Here is a 19592-nt window from a genome sequence, read left to right on the forward strand (position 1 = left end):
TTTAAACCACAACATCACACAGGTGAATTGAAGCATCGCATGGCAGCGCACAAAACAAAGTTCGCTCATAATACCTGCAGTTTTACGTACCAAAACCACAATATTGCGTATTACACAATATGGTTATTAGGGGCGCCCTAGTGGAGGAATTTTAAAGCGGAGTAGTAACGTTTTTCGTTCTGCCGTAGCGTGATCGCAAAGACTATCACGATCTTGGACGGCCTCTACATTTACAGCGTTTGCAACGTGATGATCCAGCCGGAGTGCCCTCTCTTCGTCCTCTTCTTCATATTTTGCTCCACTCCCATGTGTACCAGGAGTTCGCACTCCCGCTGCGCCGACTTGTCCGGCGTGGGGTGCAATTACACAGGCGGGCGAGAGAGAACGAGTACACAGTGAAACAAAACAGAAAGAGAAATGGAGAAAGGAAAGAGAGAGAATAAACATACAGAAATACACAGTGAGAGAGAGAAACAGATTTGAAGAATCACACAAGAAGAATATATAAAAAATAAGCACACCACGAAAACAGAAAGAGGGAAACAAATAGAGAGAGTAGGGGAAGCGAGCAACAGAGTGAGAGGGAGAAGAAACAAGGTGAAAAGATCGAGACAAGATAAAAAGAAATAGCAAGAAACAGAGACAACAACTTCTCTTCAGGATCCCACACTAGTGCTTTGGGATACAAAATAAGAAAACTTACATGGCCCGGAATGAACGGGGATGTTGGTCACTATAATAATGATAGGAAAAACACAAAGAAGAAAGAAACACACAAAGAAAGACAGAAAGAAAGAAAGAAAGGGCGGAAGGAAGGAATAAAGAAAGAAAGAAAACAAGGGAGAAAGAAAGAAAGAAAGAAAGAAAGGAAGGAAGGAAGGAAGGAAGGAAGGAAGGAAGGAAGGAAGGAAGGAAGGAATTAAGAAAGAACCAGGAAAACCATCCCGCCGCTACACGGTTCCCTCGGCTAATAATGCAAAGATTCATCTTTTTTTTTTTTCAGCGTGCACAGACCTCCTGCGGTACACAAGCCTCAAGTGTTCCACCTTCGTCGAAAATGCGACCGCCTCAGTCGTGATCGAACCCGCTACTTCCACGTCAGCAATCGAGCACCGTACGCCCACCGCATCGGATATACAGTAACGTCTGAAGCGCCTCTAACGGTAGAAGAATGCGATCAGGGAGTTTTCGGACAGCGTACACAAAGTTTGAGGGCGTTGCGGGCGTATAGCGTTCACGTTCGTCACTCTACGGGAGCCCGCGTACGCTATTCTGCGTACGCTATTCGAAGACTAAGTGGCGTGGGATATTCAGTGATATCAAAATTTGTTTTGTGAATGAATTTCCGATGGCGGTGATATTTCTCACGCCTTGTTTCCTTCCCTGCTGCTTTATTATTCCACTTTATTATTTCAATTCCTGACTTATTTCACAGCTGTAAGCTCAGTGTCGACGTCTCATGTCGGTGCGATGGCTCTAGGTAATTTCCTACAGCTACAAAACGCCGCTGTGCTAAATGCGTCACGCAGCCTATATGAGCGTACTTTTGTGCGCGTGTTTAACCCACACCCCACGCTTCGAGTGCTGCAGCACGGATGTGGTGACGATGTCACGTGACATAGCAAGGATGAGTGGGAAACGTGAACGTTCGCACAAGCCGGGAACAGGACCGATACGGATTTGGTCACGACGAAAACATTTCGGTCTAAAAAATTGTAATTTCGTTAGAGCTCCGCTAAGTTTAATACAGGCAAAACACTGTAGGCGACTTGTTTTTATAGGTCGGGTTTCCGGTACACGACATATAGGAGTCACTTATCGCGCATGCTTATTTCCAGGATCTAGGCTTAACGTTTGTACAGCCATGGCTATTCATTTCGATACAACCAAAATATTTTCACTTAGAAATAGGGCTTTCGCGAAAACCCTAGACGAGGTATATCGCGCACAAAACAATACACGTGCCTTACTTTATAGGTCAGCCTTTGGTATTAGGACGTACAGAAGTACGAAGTTATTATCAGGCGTGCTTAATGGCATGATCTAGCTTTAATGTTAAGAATCTTAGATGGCTCCTCATTTTGATACAATTAAAATGTTTCCACTTGGAAATACCCCTTCCGCAAAAACACTCCGAGATTTATCGCGGCCAAACAACACTTGTGCCTCATTTTATAAGGCAGCTTTCGGTATAAAAACCTGCAGAAGTACGAAGTTCATTATGAAGCTTCGTTAAGTACGTGATCAAGGCTTAATATTTTATCACGCTCACACTTCAATACTTGGAGAATATTTCAGTATAAAGAGCTATAGTTTTTTGAGGATGAAGCCAACTCAGCTGGAGGCCATACAATACAGACGACCCGCTTTTGTAGGTGCAGTTTCCGGTACACCAAGCGTGGAAGTTCTTTGCGTGGCGTTTCTAATGTCATGGAGTGGAAGCTCCAAATCTTAATCGTGGGCGTTCGAAGTGCTGAATCGTATAGATGCACGGTTTCTTCTGGGCGACACTCAATAGATTTAGTTTATTCCTGAATACAGCATGGTTTCTGGAACTCTTAGAAGAGCTCAAGTTCTCGAAAAAAATCAAACATAAACTTTACGTTCGTGACGTCACGATGACGCACTTGAACCGGCATCTCAACGTGACGTTTGAAAAAGATTCGATCTTTTCTACCTTTATGTTGTCTTCTGGCAATAAGCCCACGATAAAGACATTAAAGGTGACTTAATTCTTGTCGCCATGCACAGGAGGTCCTGTTTCGTTTTCAAACTAAGGGGCTTTTTTTCCGTATAAGGCTATGTAATTATCAACATTTAATTAACACAAATAAACTTCTTATTATGATTCGCGTTGTCTACCCTCAAGTGTCACAATTCAAGCCTGCAACAAAATCACGAAGCATAAAGCGCTGAATCTTAAATTCGAATAAGCGCTGAATTACGGTCGTGTCTTCTGTAGACCTTGTTCAGCACAGATTGGGTTCGACGGTTATACAGCCTCAGTGCGACCTTGCGTTACAACGTGAGCAAGTACGGCACCCAAGGACTCCGGTCAGTTTGCGTGGCAGTGACCATGGCTGAAGGGGCGGCTCCCCGTTCACTCTACAAGGATCACTGCGGCAGAATCACTTGGAAAGATTTCAATTACAGTGAACACGCTTCGGTTGCATCGCGATCAAGACCTGCTACGTATATGCTGTGTGGAGCACTCTGTGAACATACTCTTTTTCATCTCCGCGGGAAAACGGACCCTCGACGCCCAATGCTGGGCAAGAGGGTAGTGACGTGGCTGTCCTTCAAGTTATGGCGATCGGTGAAGACAGCTGTTTCAAGCTCAACTGCAGGGGAGTAGTCAGATTATTTTTTTTTAGTGGGGGGGGGGGGGCAACTTTTCGATATAGTCATTTGTTGCTCTGTATGCCATGGCCCAAATAATTTACGGGGAGGGGGGTGGGCACGAGCCCGCACTGCCACCCCCTCGCTACGCTATAATGCTCAACTCAGTACTCCAAGCAACAGCAGTGTTTACGTTTTCTCTACCAAAGTGAACAAGAACTCGCGTGCCTTGTGCATTCACCTCAGACGACTCGAAAGGCAAAGCCATGTTTTTCGTCAGAGTCAACGTATTGATACCCCCCCTCCCCCCCCCCCCCCCATTTCCAAATACTTCCCGCACCTATCCTGGCATTTCCCGTCTCCATGATCGGACCACCTTCGACCAGGTGACGATGTGACGTGATGATGACGCCATCATGTTACGTCACGTTAAGTGATGTAATAGCAACGTAACTTGTTTTTGTGATATCGACGTCAAATGCTGGAATCATCCCGTAAAGAACTTTCGCACCACTCATGCTGACGCAGACGGTAAAGTCTCGCGTTTGATGAGGCATCGGGCGTTCGTCGTAGTAATTGACGGTCATGTGGACTGTTTTCTCACAAATCTTAGTACGAGGGTGCATAAGTTGCATTCACATCATGCGCTGCGCATTCAGTGTATCACTGAAGCCCTCACGACGCGAAGCTTTCGTTACATCAAACGAACACACCGCATTTATTACACAAAGCTGCCCAACAATGTAAAAGAGCTTGTTGGGCTAGTTGGTCAAAAAATCAATTGTAGCGCAAACACACGACACATTCACGCACACACACACGACACATTCACGCACACACACGCCCGTGTGCGTGTTTGATGCCTGGGTGTGTGCATGCGTGAATATGTCGTGTGTTTGCGCTACAATGGATTTTTTTAATGTCCTACATTAAACTGCTGCCACATCGCGGGGTATGTATGTCGCAGTTTCCTTGCGCGATCGTGTGTGCGTGTGCGTGCGTGTGTGCGTGCGTGCGTGTGCGCGTGCGTGCGTGTGCGCGTGCGTGCGTGTGCGCGTGCGTGCGCGTGCGTGCGTGCGTGCGCGTGCGTGTGTGCGTGCGTGTGCGTGCGTGTGCGTGCGTGTGCGCGTGCGTGCGTGCGTGTACGGTGCGTGTGCGGTGCGTGTGCGTGTGTGCGTGTGTGCGTGTGTGCGTGTGTGCGTGTGTGTGTGTGTGTGTGTGTGTGTGTAATACGTTAAGGTAAATGTTTTACATTAATCCGTTGCGTATACCTTGCTGTAGATATGCTCACGTAATTCGCTCCAAATTTCTGAGTTATGTGTATACGTGCCACCAAGCTAGACAAAACACAAGAAAAACGGTGCTTTCCGTCGCATGAAACAAGTTTGACCATTTGTCATTCATTTCTTTAATTATACAGTTAATAAATATTAAATTTGTAAGCAGATACTGTCATTGGTCACGGACCCGTTCCCGTTTTCTGACAACATCTCCAATACAATATTCGTGTAAATGCAGCACGCATAGCGAAGCGCCTTATGGACTCGTATCGAACGAGGCATATAAATGGTTACCGATTACGAATGCCGAGTACATGCGCCGTGTTTCTGTGTGTTTATGCGAAGCGTGAACGAGGAGAATTCCCTGCTGCGCAAAATGATCAACACAGCCAAGGTCGAACTGCGTTCCCACTGCGATACATGCAGTGGCGGCCTTCAAAACGGGATTGGTGTTTCGCTTGACGTTTTTATAGTGCGAGTGTTTACAACATATATATATATATGTATACGAGAGCTGTGAAGGAATGAAACAAAAGAAAATACAAGAAGGAACAAACAAGCAAAGAAAGTTTTTGTCAATAATCAAGGTGTGCGCAGTGGGAAAAGGTGCAAGGGGGGGGGGGGCTAATCTTTTAAAGTGAGGCATCTATTCTGCCCCATAACTTCACTCAGTCAGCCATTACACGTCATTTTTAGGTTGTATGGGTTTTTGTATTGATACGCATATTTTTGACGACAATGGCAACCTAGGACCTCTCTCAACGTTGCAATAAAAACACTACAACTTTCCATGTTTACCCGGAGAGCCAGAGACCAATGACCGATCTTTGTGAAAAAACGGCAGAATTGTAGGGGGGTGGGGGTGGCACTTCTTTTCTGCTTCCATAATGAAAAACTCTGCAGACGCTCATAGTTAGCATACACCTCATACGCTCATGGTCCGAGCAAACACTCAGAATCCGTATCACATATCACGAAATTGCTCACAGGGACCCTAAATTCCATCGTTTTCTCCTTCATCGATGCACCTATATAGAAAGGAAGGTGGGAGGGAGCGGGCATTCGATAATTGCGAAGACTGATTTCTCGAATTAAACATGAACGGAACATATGAACACATTCAGAGGTTTTCTATACCTACAGACATCGTGCAGTAATATGCAGCTAACTTAGTTTGTTTTTCTTGGTCACCTTCTATTTTGAACTCGTACGTGAGTGAATAAGCGAGCGATCGAATGATCGAGTGATCAATAAAGTGATCGAGTGAGTAAGTGAGTGAGTGTCTTTAAGAGGTAACATCACAGTCTTCGCAGTGCAATTTGCGGAACGCACCTGAAATGCACGACCGTTCTTCGACGTACAGTGCGCCATACGACACTGCGCTAAAAATGGTAAAGTGAGTAATATTAATCATTTTTGGGGTCTCGCGAGCCAAAACGCCCACGACATGACTCTGAGGCACACCGTGGCATGGGTCTCAGGAAATTTCGATTTCTTTGGGTTCCTTGATCTGCACCTAGGTGTATACGAATTTTCACCCCTTTCCCCAGTGTTGGGTAGCATACCAGCCCTCTTAGAGTGATAAGCATCCCTGCCTTTCATTTCTTTTCTCTTTCTTCTTGTTCCATCTTTCACCTGCGTCAATAAATAAATAAAGAAGGAAGGAAGGAAGGAAGGAAGAAAGGAAGGAAGAAAGGAAGGAAGGAAAAAAGGAAGGAAGAAAGGAAGGAAGAAAGGAAGGAAGGAAAAAAGGAAGGAAAAAAGGAAGCAAGGAAAGGAAGCAAGCAAGGAAGCAAGAAAGAAAGAAAGAAAGAAAGAAAGAAAGAAAGAAAGAAAGAAAGAAAGAAAGAAAGAAAGAAAGAAAGAAAGAAAGAAAGAAAGAAAGAAAGAAGCAGTCGTTGGCATGATAATGCTCTTTACCGTTTACATACCGTCACCGAAAGGTGCCCGATAGCCGTAGTTCGCTGAAACTCTCTCCCGAGACTGCACAACTAGTCCACGGTGTGCGAGTAAATGTGTCGGCCCATCGGTCCAGAGATCCTGCTGAAGATCGAATGGCTCCGCCGAATTCACGCCACGGTAATCTGCAGGGGCCACCTCGGGTCACTCTTAGATAGATTCGAGTGGCGCTCTTACCAATGGTAAAGAAGAAATAGAACGTAAAGGCTTACTAGTCTATACTTAGAATCTGCTTTTTTGTCGGGAGAAGCCGAGAGGCGCCTATAGAGCCTCATAACTCCCGAACGTATGCGAAAGGGCTATTACGAATTAAAAAAAAAAGGATACGTTTCTCTCGAAAAACCGCAGTGACGGTTACGGCATTCTGGAAACACCCAGGGGTATTCAACTTTACCTACAGCCGGAAACGGCTTGAGCCATTACCGAAGCCAGCTGGTGGTGCTAAAACCGCGATACCACCGAGGTGGAGACGAGCACGCGAACTTTCTCAGCAACCGAGGCGATAAAACTAGATAGATATGTGGTGTTTAACGTCCCAAAACCACTATATGATTATGAGAGACGCCGTAGTGGAGGGCTCCGGAAATTTAGACCACCTGGGGTTCTTTAACGTGCACCCAAATCTGAGCACACGGGCCTACAACAGAGGCGATAAAACTAAGCACCGTAGTCGTTATTTATTTATTTATTTACAGATAGTTCAGGCCCTATTCATGGCCGTAGATCGAGTGATGAAATCCTTGTGGAAACAGAAAATGTACAGAACTGCGCTTTAAAAATATCTATAATAGTCATTCATAAATTCACATACAAAGAAAGCAGTGAAGCAGCAAGGGGGGGGAGGGGTAAACAACAAGAGGGAAGGCAGGGAGGTTAACCAGGCACATGCCCGGTTTGCTACCCTACGCGGAGGAATAGTAAGGGGGCATAAAGATGAAAGAGAGAGGAAAGAGAAGAGAGAGACAAAAACAGAAAAAAAAGGAGGATTGTCAGTCAATCGGCTGGCGCGTATGCAGCGGTGGCACTACACAAAAGTTAAAGGTGGTCACATAGGTCTGTAGTCCTCAAAAAGCACAAGACAGCTTTGACTGCTTTTTGAGCCGACGAAAGGCGCTGACGGTGTTCCAGTAGCATCTGCACAGAGAGTGGCCGATCGTCCAATTGTCGCAATGCGTCCGAAAGCTTCTGTCTTTCAGAGGCAAATAGAGGGCAATGGCATATCAGATGGTCGATGTCTTCTTTGGTGCAGCAGACGTCGCATTCTGCATTGTCGGTCAATCCGATGAGGGTTCTATATGCTTTTGTGAAGGCAACCCCCAACCAAAGGCGACAAAGAAGTGAAGCTTCACGTCGACGAAGTCCGGATGGAGGTCGAAGTTCCAGTCGAGGGTTTATTTGGTATAGTCTCGTATGTCTTATGCTTGGGGTGTTCCACTCTTGCAGACTCAGACATGCCAGGTGACGAAGTTGCTTTGCAGCGTCAGTCCTTGACAAAGGAATCGGAAGGGTGTGTTCTTCTTGGTGCGATGTGCGAGCCGCGTTGTCTGTGGAATCATTGCCACTGATCCCACAATGGCCAGGAAGCCACTGAAACTTGACCTCGTGGCCTGTTTCTGTGACGTGGTGAACGATCTTGACAACTTCGTAAGTTAATTGTTCATGGCAACCTCGTCGAAGGACTGACTGCATGCTCTGTAGGGCTGGTTTTGAGTCGGAAAACACAGCCCATTTACTCGGTGTTTGGGATTTGATATACTCTATGGCGCCACGCAAAGCCGCAAGTTCTGCCGCTGTGGACGTAGTGACGTGTGACAGCTTGATTCACAGAGTGATTCCTCTAGCTGGAATCACCACCGCACCGCCAGAACCAGACGCTGTGGTTGAACCATCGGTGTATATGTGCACGTGGTTGTTGTACATTTCGTGCAGATGGCTCAAGCTCAATTGTTTTAGGGCTGATGAAGGCAAATTTGATTTTTTCTGTATTCCTGGAATTGAAACACGTACTTGTGGGAGTGTCAGGCACCACGGAGGATACACCAGTTTCTCAGCAGGCGTAAAACCTGACGTAAACGACGCACGATGAGCACAGACAATTGCACTAAATTTCGTGCGGGGCCTCTCAGTAGCGAGGGTTGCCAAGTGGTGGGAAGGATTCCTAACATGTTGCCTGAGGTACGTACGCATCGTTTCAATGGTGATGTGCGTCATGATGGAGTAGTCCTGTGCAATGGCAATTGTTTCAGCTGTCGATGCGCAGCGGGGTAAACCAAGGCATATCCTAAGCGCTTGGGCTTGAATATTTTGGATTGTGCACAGGTTCGTCTTGCACGTGTTAGATATAACAGGTAGACTATACCGCAGGAATCCAGTAAATAATACCTTGTACAGCTGTAACATAGACTCGACAGACATTCCCCAACTTTTCCCAGCAAGAAACCTGAATAAGTGACAAATGGCAGTCAGCCGCTTTTTCACGTAGTTTACGTGGGGTGTCCAAGACAGGTTTCGGTCGATTACGACTCCCAAGAACCTGTGACTCCGGCTGCATGACACCAACTGCCCGTTAATTGATATGCCGTAAGCGGACATTGGTTTTCTGGTGAAGGCCATGACTGCACACTTCTCACTTGCGATTTCAAGCCCTTGTTTGCGTAAGTGGTACGATGTCACTGATGCTGCCTTCTGAAGTCGAGCGCGAAGTTGAAGTCGAGTCACACCTGATGTCCACACACAGATGTCATCAGCATAAATGGAAAGTCGTACACTGCTTGGTTGCTTGCCAACTAGTTCAATGAGTGTTAGGTTGAACAGCGTCGGGCTTAGCACTCGGCCTTGCGGGACTCCTTGGCTGCAGTAATACTCGTGTGTCGGGCCATTCTCTGTCTGCACGTGAAATGATCTATTCTGTAGGTAGCTTTGAACCCACGTATATATCCTGCCACCGAGTCCCACTTCTTCTAGTGCGCTGAGAATGGCTTCGTGGGTGACATTGTCGTACGCCCCTTTTACGTCAAGAAACAGAGCAGCAGATAACCGTTTGCAGGCCTTCTGGTGTTCTACATATGTCACCAAGTCAACTACATTGTCAGCGAGCCTGTAAAATATTGCTACGAGAAGGAGACCGACTCGGAGTAGACACAGATATATTTACATCAGGTTAAGCGCGCAGTGCCAGCGATACAGATGAGCTCGCGCCAGTCTATCTTCTTTGTCCTCCTCATCTCGATGCCACTGATACGTACAACAATATTTAGCGCACATTTGGAAATGTGCAATATGTTGATAAAAACGTCATGTGCGTGTGCTCTAGTGGGAGGAAGGGGCACATCCGTATGTGAATAACAGACAACCAGTAGTCATTCGGAGCAACAGAATAGTTCCCAATGGTTCGGGAAACGAACTTCGAGGGACAGCGAGTTAGATATGGAGTGACACACACACACACACACACACACATATATATATATATATATATATATATATATATATATATATATATTGAGAGGGAGAGAAAGAAAGATCAATAGAGGAAGACAACGTGACTTATCGCCGCTTGGGCAGCAATATATATATATATATAATTACTTGTCTTCAATATGATGGCTAGAAAGTGGGAAACAGACCTAGGTCGTATGTAATTTAAACAGCAGAAAAACATTCACCATACGATTATAATACTGCCTAATGCGAATTCTGTGCGCAGCTGTTTAGGTGTTTTGATTTTGCGGAAAAGTTCTGCCTTTGCGGTGGAGCGATATTCTGGATTCAGGCGTCGGCGGCGTTGAGCCTCCGCTCGGACAACTCGTTAAGCGGCAGTCGACGCACTTCCACCATGTTGCGTCGCTCATTGTCCAAAAAAGAACTGTCTGAGAATATTTCGTACCTATAGGTGCACGGTTTAGGAGAAAAACGCCGTGGGTAGCGTGACTGGTGCCGACAATTTCGCGCAGCCCATTTCACGTCGCAGAACTGCCGCAGAGGGAGCTTAACACAACTGCTTCGCTAACCGGGAAGCCACAGAAGGCGGCTCGCTGACGCGTTCCACAATAGCAGCCGTGGACAGACCTCCATTCATGCGGCGCCTTATTTCCGTACATTTTATCGGTGGGCGCCTCGAAACATACCATAGTGATAGCGATATCAGCGACCACACGATAGTGCGCACTTTTGTGCCATGGGTGGCCACCGCGGAACTTGTGACTTGTCTAGCGAGTTTCCTTCTCCTCACGCTCTCCTTGCTACCGCCGTCTTTCATCCTCTGCTACGTATACGCTACTCGTTCGCTCTCTTTCGTTCTCGTTCTATACCGTATGTGCACGATTCCGCCACATTGAGGGCTACGTGTGCGTATCTGTCTTCGTATATACACAGCGGCGCTTCCATTTGGCAAAGTCGTTGTGGTGGGGTTCTTGTGAGCGACGTATCCAGTGATTGATCTTTGTCCCAGTAATCCGCCCTCCGACAGATCCAAGATCGGAATTTCATATTATCTCAGAAAGAAGTGTAGTTCATTCATGCGGGAAATAATACCGTCACGATTCCACTGCATTATGAAAGGCACTTTTCGGCGATTTAACGTGCACCGAGGCTTGGCCTTCGGCATCCTACTGCTGGTTGTGCCCGAAACAAACAAGCAGCACTGATCCGAGAGCCAGTACGGCCTGCAGCATGGTCTTCGCAGTACCTGGTGGCATTGTCGCTAGGTGAGAACGTAGAGCGGCAAACAGGACACGAACAATCTCCGCAGTGCCGTGGATATTTTACTCATTTCTCTTTGTCTTCTGCTCGTATTCTTGCCTCGGTATTCTGGCATAGGTAGCTTGTGTAGAAATGTTCCGAGTAGGCTCAGTCGACCTGGCTGCTTGTTTTGCTTGAATCGCATTGCCTAGTGTTTTCAGGAAGCATTCTTCTGATTGCATCTGACGTGAGTTTTTTGGACTAGTTGATATACTGTGTTCCAATTATGCTCTTCCAATTATACTCTTCAAATTGCCTCTGATCCCTCCAAGTGAGTCACAATACGAACGGCTGGAAACACTTCATCGTAAAGGTCTCAGAGTTAGTTCGAGAGTGCCAAAGTTTGCAGCGAGCACAAAGGTGCTTCATGAAGCTCGTCTTCCACCGTTACGTCTTCTCGCCTCTCAACGACTGCTGACACAGCTTTGCTGACTTAGCGAATCGAGCCCAGGACGAGCACTCTTCGGTCGCCTTCGGCGACGCACGGAATCGCGAGTTTTCGTGGCCCTCAACACCCTTCACCACCTCTGTATGGATTTCTCCAAACACAGACAAATTCGACAGCGCCCACCTTGGTCACATGAGGATGTCGACTGTCAGGTGACGATTCCAAGGATGCACAGCAAGCATTCCACACCCACAGCAGAAGTATACGTTCTTTGGTACTTGAATACAGTGAAGAAAAGTACGCCGACCATTTGAAAGTTTTCACCAATGGATCGGTCGACATAGTGCGCTGAGCAAGTGCTGCAGCGTTTGTGATCCCGTCTATAAAAGCATCCTGGGCAGCGCGACTCGAGTGCGTTGTTTCATGGACAGCATGTGAAAGCGTGGCAATTCAGGCAGCCCTGAAGAAATCGAAGTTTAGTAGGCAGCAACAAGTCGTGCCGCTTTCGGGCAGTAAGCCCGTTTTGCAGAGGCTAAAACATGGATTGGTTTTGGATGGACGCACTCAAAGATCACTGCGAATCCTTAAATACCTGCATGGCATTGGTACAAACATTAAATTTCAACGGATTCCATCAGATGGGGGTATAGCGGGTAATGAGGCGGCTGACAGACTTGCCCGGAATGCTCTGGAGCTTACACCAACGAAGAAGGCTCCCAAAGACAATCAGCGTATCTTACGAGAAGCTGTCAATAAGCATTTTCATTCGGTATGGCTGACGCCTCACCAGCCATGTGTGACGAAAGAGCTATCAATGGAAGAGGCCTGCTTGCTTCATCGCATCCGAACGGGATCAGCATGGCTCCACAAGATCAGACTCTCCGCGACACCTTTGTGCCCGACGTGCAAGGAAAATGGTGGCATAGAACACTATTTTCTTAAGTGTCGTGAGCTTGAGAAAGAACGGCAATGCTTATTTGAGGAATTGCAACGTTTAGGCTTGCCATGTGACAGCGTTACTGATATTGTGTTTCCGCGTGGTCACTTGATCTTCAGGAAACAGGTGTCGCGACTTCTCTTGAAATTTTTGAATGCTACACACCTCGCGTGTGACTGGTGATGAGTGACGATTACGTTTGAGGTATGGTGCAGTGAGATAGAGTACCGGCACAATACTGCATGCGGAATAGCACAGAGGCCATCGGCTTATGCAGGCTTACGTCGGGCTATGGCGCGATCTTTTTTAAGAGCCTGCTCGTGCTTAGTTTAAAAAAAACGAAAGGACATTATATACAGTTAGCAAGGAGGAAACCAGGCTGGGCAATCACCTGCAAATTATGCAAGGCTAGGTCCGCCGGCTATCAACAACATCTTAATCCTAATCCTTATTCGTTCTCGTTCATAGCCTCCTATATGCTATGTCTCGTTCGACCTGTTGGTCGAAGCAGAAACGGGTGCTAAGAGCTGCATTCTAAAACACCGTTCTTCGTACATACACGAATACAGCGAATCGTTAGACCATCTATGTCCTGTCTGTCCATCTCGTGATGTACTGAAAAGTTCGAGCCTCTCTCTCTTTTTATTTATTTTTTATTGTTTTGCCTTCGCAGAACGTTTTTTGGGGCTAGTTGGTTTACGACTGCTGAAGGGGAAAAAATGGTAGCGCAAAGCCACACACGAGCAAAGTGCACAGACAATGCACGCATCCCATGCTTTTTGTCTCTCCGAGTTTTTTCTTTGCGACATAATTTTTTTCGAGCTTTTTATTATTTCTTTCCATATACATCCCGCAAAAACGAAATCATATCGGTGCCTGGTTGTTCCTTGTGTTCTGCTCGTCGTTCGTTTTTCGTTGTAAACCGACCACGACGGGCCGTGCTGGACACCCGACAGGCTCGAAATCCTAAGCGCACCAATCCTTATCGCCACTTGACGCCCGCCGTCTGCGTAAAAACGTGCTCCGCCTCTGCAAGACTCGTTCTCGGCCGCTGCCATGGCTGGGGCACAGCATGCACGTACCCGATGCCAGTGGCCGGCCTTGTGCTCTTTATTTTTCTTTCCTACCCCCCACCAGCAGAGAGTACAAAACACTAAGGAGCGAGTGGGGGAGGGAGGGGATGGTACGCCTTGAGCTACACAAGCACGCATCTCATCGGCCAGACTCCGTGGCGGCATGTGACGACGAGGCAATCAACCTTAGCGTAACGGCAGCGCAGCAAGCTCCGCGCGCAGTAGCAGCAGCAACTGCCACAAGCCTGTCCTTAACGTCACACGCGCGTGCCGCCCGATAAGCTGGAATCTAGCCCTGCACGGCCAGCGACTTCAATGTCACCGCATCCCCTCCCTTAACCGCAAAAGGCTTGGCGGCGCCTGGAACCCGGCACCGATCGCCCCGGTTTCTTCACGCGCGTCCTTTACTCGGGTTTGTTCTGGCTTAATTTTATTTTGTTGTCTGCACACACTCCGCAACGCGCGAGGTGCGGTGACCCTGACCGGCTATAGCTGGCAACGAGCTTAACGGCTGGCTAAACTACGCCCCGCGTCTGTGGCGAAAGCCGCTCGCCGGGGTGTCGCCTTCGCTCTTTCTGAGAAGGAGCTGACGCACAAACTGCTTGCCCCATTATTCTGTGGTGTGCAAGGCCTAATTATAAACGCAACAAAACGCCGATACGAAGAACACCAAATAACGAAATTTTCGACGTACAGAGGCAGTTCGCTTTTCACGACTCCACGCAACTCAATATATTTTGAACTTCGATATAACGAAGCGTGTTATCCGTGGTTTTAATAAAGGTAGCGACGCCTCGGCAACCGTATAAGAACAGTTCGTCTCAATGCTTGAGGAATGTCGGCAACGCGCTCGCGTTAACACACAAGCCAGTCAGCGAGATCGCAAACAACGCTTCTCATCGCGACGTCTTCTTCAGTCCTGGCGATGGAGTGCTGCTTTGGACGCCCGTTCGTCCTCCGGATTGGGCGAAAAGTTTCAGTTGCGCTTCATCGGACCCTATATAACCAGTGAACAAACGTCACCAGAGAACTATCCTGTCACTCCCGCCGGGCTTTCTTCGGATTGTCGTGGCGATGGTTCTGATATTGTCCATGTTTCGCGTCCAAAGCCATCCGTTCGACGTCCCGTTTTAAGACGCGTCCGGGCTGGCCACTCGCGCGCGAAGAGGGAGAGATTAGTGCGAGCATTATTCATATGCTTCATCTTCTCATCTCTACATACTCATCATCACCACTCTGTCATAGGTTGTGGGGCTCAAATTAACTCGGTGAATAAAAGAAGTTTCCAGCGTTGCCTTGCAGTAGTTTCATTTATTGGCTTGTTCTTCGGAAGAAGAACAAGCTGATAAATTGAAACTTCTGCTAGGAGCAGTGATGATATCGTTAATTGACTTAGACGTGGTTTTTGCGGACGTTTAGTCTATATTAGCACAGTGCGTGAGACTTCCATTACTTTCGGGATCACTTGCTAAACGGTTAGGTCATCTTCGATGGCACCATGCATAACATATATACGCATATCCGCAAGTATATACAGCACACCCGAAAGCGTAGCCATTGGGGATCAGCCTTGGCTCAGCATGACACACGGGGCACGAGCAGGCGGCTTCGCGCTTGCGATTCCTCATGTAACCGAGATTTCGGACTGAAATATAGTCACGTGGTTTCATGAGAAAATTGTACAGCAGGTGATGGGCGGTAGTGACAACTCTATATATGTATAGACAGACGACTCTAGAGAGAGAGAGAGAGATAAATATGCAAGGAAAGGCAGGGATGTTAACCAGACGCACATCCGGTTTGCTACCCTGCACTGGGGAAGAGATAAAGGGGAGAAAAGAGGTTGCAGAGAGATGAGAAGGTACACACAATCACGAGCACACTCGGGGAGCACACACAGTCTACAGGCGGTCACTCAGGTTTGTTGACTTTAGGTAAATTAGCAGTGATTTAGTTGCTTTCTGCGCAACTGAGGCAGATGCCCAAGGTCCAAGTATCTTCTGCACACAAAATGGTCCGGGGTCAAGTCGATTCAAAACCATCCGGAGCTGGCATCGCTGTGTGTCGTAGCAAGCGCAGCTGCACAGGACGTGTTCGATGGTCTCTTCAGCTCCGCAGTAGTCGCATGTAGGAGTGCCTGCTATACCTATGCGAAAGGAGTACACCTTTGTAAATGCAACACCCAACCAAAGGCGGCATAACAGTGTCGCATCTATAAGTGACAGAAATCAGTACGATGTGCAAATATAGTTAGTAAATGTGGCGTGTATTGTGTTATTGAGCATCGTGGAATCATTTGCATTTTCAAAACAGGGTTCGGGTGCTGACTGGCTTCACAGACAATATTTACGCGCTTATGTACGCGTACGAACAGCTTGCATAGATGTGCCACAGCGTTTCGTCTCTGCACAGCGTCTCCGATGGTGATGAATGCTATAACGCAACCTCCCCTTTTCCACATGGTAATTTTCTTTGCACATATACTGCGTGCGACATCGGGCTATAGTAGCGAGCACCACCACCGCCTCAGTGTATGAAGTGTCACAGATGAACCCTTTCATAGCCACTTAATACCTCTAACGTTCGTTTCTTTTCCTGCCAGAGAAAGTATATATATATATAGTTTAGTTATGTGACCTCAAACGAAAGAAAGGCAAGGAGCGTTTGCATTGAGAAGAATTGCTTGAGAATAACAGCTTAGGCTGCGCTAGCAGTTTGGCCTCTTGACTTCAGCTTAGGCGGCTCAGTATTCCCTTCGCGCCTGCTCTCTCCCTCGCCACCGCCTCCTATCGCTCGAGAATTTCTTACTCGCCCACCTTGTATGCAAGCCGCGAAACTTTGAGCTCTGCAACCTCTTTTCTCCCCTTTATTTCTTCCCCAGTGCAGGGTAGCAAACCGGATGTGCGTCTGGTTAACCTCCCTGCCTTTCCTTGCATCTTTATCTCTCTCTCTCTCTCTCTCTCTTGAGCTCTCTTTAGCTCACACGTGCAACGATACGCGCGCGGACAGCGGTGTTGCATTTCTCCGAGAAACTTTCCGAGGAAAAAAACAACAAACGTCCTGGAAGAAGAAAAACCATCCCGGAGCGCGCGGCTCCATTTAGACGGCGCGCGTACACTAGCGTCGCTCTTGACGGTCGCGAAAAAGAGTGAACACAGCGTAAACAAGCGTCATTCCAATGCATCCGCCACGTGGGCCGGTCCTGGCGCACGCACCGCTAGGCGCAGGGGGAGACACGAGGCAACCAGGGTTGGGACGACGTAGTGGAGGGGGGTATTTTTGGGCCCACCTCCAGAGCACGTGGGAGCGGCACCCGGCGCTGCCGCCATCCCGAAAAGGACCGAGAGCGGCGGCTTCGCGGAATCCGCAACCCCGGGTTCGCAATCGAGTTGACGCGCGTTCCGACATCGGCCCTGCGCGTATGCGTGCGACACCGCGGAGACACGTCGCTGTTCGCGGCGTTTAACGCGGGGCACGAGATGGCAACAAGGACGTTCCGAGGACTCGGCTTCTCTAAAATAAGCGCGCAACTCGTGTACGTGAGCACGCCCACGCGCGCCAAGACGAACAAGACAACACGACCACGCCAAAGGAGTGGTATAGTGACAGAAGTAGCAATGGTTGTCGAAGTAGTAGTGGTATTGGTATAAGTAGTAGCAGTAGCAGCCGTAGTACAGTGACGTTGCCGAAATTTTTTGTTGGGGGGTGGGGGGATCTTATTCCTTTATGCGTGTTCATGCGTGCGTTTGTACATGTGCGTGTAAACCTAAAGAACACACACGAAAAACTAAATGTCTCTAAAATTAAGATTTGCAGGGAGCGGAGGTTTAACTCAAATCACCCCTTGCTATTGGCTAGTGCTGTAGTAGCTGGTTGTCGTGGTGATAGTAGTAGTAGTAGTAGTAGTAGTAGTAGTAGTAGTAGTAGTAGTAGTAGTAGTAGTAGTAGTAGTAGTCGTAGTAGTAGTAGTAGTAACAGTATAGTATGCTGTTGTTTAAGAGGAGTGTAGCATAAGTTGGGCAGCATCATTATCATCATCATCAGTCTGACTACGTCCACTGCAGGACAAAGGCCTCTCCCATGTTCTACCAGTCAACTAGGCCCTGTGCTTGCTGCTGTCACTTTATACCCGCAAACATCATCATCTCATCTACCCAGCTAATTTTCTGTTTCCCCTTAAACCCGCTTGCTTTCGCAGGCAATGAGGGCGGCGCCTCCTCCTAAATCCATACTTTGGAGCAACTTCATTGAGGGACCGCCTGTGAAACTCGGCACTGTGTGTGTGATGTGACATGTGTCTATCCTTCTCTCTCTTTTTTTACTTCCCTTTCCCTCTCCCCATGTGTAGGGTAGCAAACTGGACACATAGTCTAGTTAACCTCCCTATCTTTCCTACATTCGTTCTCTCTCTCTCCCACCCCATTTTCCGCAAAATTTACATTCGACTTACAAGAACATAAATTTAGGCGAGTTTGTAAGATTTCACCCTTGAGCATACTCTCGCATCCCTGCCTATATTGTGACGCAACAAAAGTGTTTTTGGGTGACGACGTGGTTTTCTGACATTTGTTGAGCGACGAATGGGTGTGGATTCTGAAATAAACTTGAGTTTGAAGTTAGCGCGCACGTCTAGTGTCTCGGTTATTTGCTTGTGTGTCCTGTGTGTTTCGCTGTCCCGCGCGTGTTACCCTGTACTGGCATGGCGTAATTCAGTGACGTATATTGACGCAACGTGACATTTTTTATTCATATGTCATAAATTGCGTATTCGTCGTGCGCAAATACGTCCAGCCTGATTTCTATATATGTATGCGTGTGCTTCACGAAAAAGTGAAAGCATCGGCGAATGTTTATATAGGCAAGAAATACGGCCTCACAAAATGCGCACGCATTGGTAATTCTGTAGCGAGTGAAATTGTATCTATAGACTGGCCGAAATGCACATGTCCTGACCTTTATGGAGTACTTGATAATGTGCAGATTTATAGGTCGAAAGTGCAAGCAGATACAAGCGCATGACAAAAAAAAACAAAACAAAAAGAAAACACGAGGATACCGATCATGATAAAAGATAAATCGGCGTGCGGTGAGGCCTCCCGCTCTAGCGATGAGATTGAAATCCTGCCACTCCGTAGCGGCTGTCTCGAGAATAACATTTTAAAGGAAGCTTGTCATACCTAAGAGCTTTCTTTCATTTAAGGCAAGTGATCGTACGAAATTATACGATGGAAAATGCAGAGCATAATAAATGCGATCTACAGCGTCAGCACCGGCTAGTGTGTACTGTTCGGACGCTCTGTCCGTCGAACTTCAAGTATACGTCCGCTCGGTAAGTATAATCGAATCAGTGACCTGGAAGTAAGCAGCCAAAACGTATACACACAACTCGGCGTCGTACGATGATTCGTATCGCGCGATACGTTCCGTATAATGCCACCGCGCGCTGTTTATCCGGCCGCACCATCGAAAGTGGAAAAAAACGCTCCCGCCATCTGCGTCCACCCTCCGAGAACCGACGGCCGGGCGACTGATTTAGAAAACAGCATGCGAAAAGCCCGTTTCGTCGTTAAGTACGCCTTGCATTTGTATCCGTCTTTAAAAGAGCAGCGCTACAAAACTCCATACAACTCACTCAAGAAGTAGCCCTCTTGAAGTATAGCCAGAGCAGGTCTTGAAAGTGCAGATCAGGGTTGCCAGGTCTAAAAAGATGGCCAAAAAATGAGAAACAATAGCCAAACTTAAGCCAAATGCAGTAGCCAACATATATACACGTGCGCGGGCAAGTAATTCTGTCTGTCTTATGTAAATGACTAAATGCGAGAGCCTTTTGAGAGAAATGCGAAGGTGGACAGCAAGAATCACTGAAAATCATGATT

The sequence above is a fragment of the Rhipicephalus microplus genome, chromosome 5 (assembly GCF_043290135.1).
Source record: "Rhipicephalus microplus isolate Deutch F79 chromosome 5, USDA_Rmic, whole genome shotgun sequence".
NCBI lineage: Eukaryota > Metazoa > Arthropoda > Arachnida > Ixodida > Ixodidae > Rhipicephalus > Rhipicephalus microplus.